This window comes from Ammodytes marinus (assembly GCF_949987685.1).
Source record: "Ammodytes marinus genome assembly, chromosome: 2".
Lineage (NCBI taxonomy): Eukaryota > Metazoa > Chordata > Actinopteri > Uranoscopiformes > Ammodytidae > Ammodytes > Ammodytes marinus.
In genome coordinates this window covers 32,282,379-32,284,878 of record NC_137231.1, presented here as the reverse complement: position 1 = coordinate 32,284,878, position 2,500 = coordinate 32,282,379, and the positions used below count along the sequence as shown (strand labels likewise).

General features: G+C 33.6%; 1 protein-coding gene across 1 annotated transcript in view; it reads left to right on the top strand.

The window, feature by feature from the left end:
- The window catches only part of fras1 (Fraser extracellular matrix complex subunit 1), a gene marked incomplete at its 3' end in the record, with an annotated part of 305,792 nt that overhangs the window by 191,875 nt on the left and 111,417 nt on the right, over positions 1-2,500 (top strand). The gene's annotated exons all lie outside the window — the stretch shown is intronic.

Genomic DNA, 2,500 nt, shown 5'->3' with positions numbered 1-2,500 from the left:
AATATATAAAAAAATATAATAAAAAAGGATGCTGTTAAAAGTAAGTAAGTAAGTAAAATGTATTTATAAAAGCACATTTATAACAGTTTGCACTGACCAAAGTGCTGTACATAGTGCATTCAGTATGCCAACATGAAGGTCAAATAACAACAACAACAATAGAAAAAATAAAAATAAAAGTACAACATACATATAACCCGGACTTCCACACACAAACATAAACAGTAGTGTAGAAGTCAGATAGCTAATGGGGAGGGAAAGCCAGGGTGTACAGATGGGTTTTGAGCCTTGATTTAAAGGCAGTAATGGAGGGGGCATCACGTATGTTAATGTGAACAACAGCATAGTAAGATGATAACCTGTTTTTGCTCCTACAATAACTATATACGATGACAATTTAAAAGGATTTTTTTTTACTCTCCTGCCTTTATACACTAGATACCAAGGTCAGAGGTTAAACAGTCGCCCTCCTGTATGAATGAGAAACATCACAGTTCTATGTTTTATTCAAGGATCTTTGAAATTGGGGTCATTGTATTTTGACCTGGTTGAAGCTTTTTCCCTTGACCTTCCTTTACTCCGCTGACCCGTACACACCAAACAGAAGGAATATGAATTTAAATCAGTGTTTAAAGGAACAGTACGCTTTATAAAATACCTTTTTTCTGTCCTTTTGAGTTTTTATTTTGATGTGAATTTCAGGCTGTAGAGGTAGACTAGAAAACGACTCCCTGATTTTATTTATCTACAGGTGAAACTCTTAATAAAAATTAGAATATCATGCAAAAGTTCATTTATTTCAGTAATTCAACTTAAAAGGTGAAACTAAAATATTATATAGACTCATTACATGCAAAGTGAGATATTTCAAGCCTTTATTTGTTATAATACAAATCTCTGAAAATGTTAATATTACATAAAAATCAATAAAAAAGGGATTTTAAATACAGAAATGTCGGCCCTATATAAAGTATAATCATCTATATGTGCTCAGTACTTGGTTTGGGCCCCTTTTGCATGAATTATTGCCTCAATTCCAATTCATTTTCCATGATATTCTAATAATATGAGTATCACCTGTATATGACCGATAGTATAATATAATATAATAACAGTACAGTATAGAATAGAAGAGAAATGAAAACCTAAATTGTCATTATACTATGTTGATCGCTGGTTTCATCCCGATACCATATTTGCCGATATCACAGAGTCTGCCGCTATAGTACTTCGATTAGATTCGATTTATGAGCAGATATCATATGCCCATTTAAAACAACCTGTTACATTTATATCAACTCACGAATTAAAAAAAAAAAAAAAAATGTATTTAACCATTTAATTTCTGAGCTTTTCCAGATATTTAAATGAAAAAATTAATAAAAAATTAAAAAATTAAATTCATGAAGTGATGTTCAAATTGATACTGGATATTTCTATTTTAAGCTCCCATTTTCTTTCTTATATTCCTTAAACTAAACATTTTATGGCAATGTTATAAAATCATAATATATATAGGGGAAGGTGGGGTGATTTGTGCAACTTTTTACTCAAAGTGATTTTAAAGTGAGGCCTTGACAGTTATGTCTCCAACTCAAATATGTACATATATTTCAGGATGTTGTGCATCCCTGGCAATAAAAACTTTGGATCTGGAATAAACTGTTTAAGAAATATAGCTTTCGGAAAAAAAGTTGTCTTGTCGCACAAATCACCCCACTACGTGGGGTGATTTGTGCGTCATTGTGTCACAATGACAAAGTCACCATCATCATCTTTCTGGCCATCTGAACTCTCATCAGTGGTGTCGTTAAGTGGAATTGAGATGTCACTCTCTTCTGAGCTACTGTAGACAATCACTTTCTTTTGGTGACCAGCGTATACAGCCATGCCACTGGCACAACTCTCAGAAATGTACTTTGCACTAGTTGCTCCGTGCTTGTGGAACCAACTGCCACCTGACAAATGTGATTCCCCCTACATTTCTGCCTTTAAATCAAGGCTCAAAACCCATATGTACACCCTGGTGTTTCCTCCCCATTAAACTCTGCACTACTTACTTACCTCTGCACTACTATCTGTGTTTATGTGGATGTATGGGCTTTACGTCTTTTATTTTGGTTATTGTTATTTTACCTTCATTGTTTACCTACTGAATGCACTATGTACAGCACTTTGGACAGTGCAAACTGTCATAAATGTGCTTTTATAAATACATTTTACTTACTTACTTACTTATAACTCACCCAGGCCCTTGCGCACAAATCACCCCATCCCCAGAATTTTGGATAATAGGCATGATGCAGCAATTTAGGGTTGACATTGTGCTAATTATATAGACTCAAAGTGTAGCATACCAAAGCACTAAAACATGTGTCAAATGTTTTCAAACGTGTCTATAATTGTTCAGACACAATAATCAAAAAACTTGATCATGGAAATTTTACTTTGAAAGGCAAAACACAGTTTTTTGAGCTTAAATGTGCTTATATCTTATTCC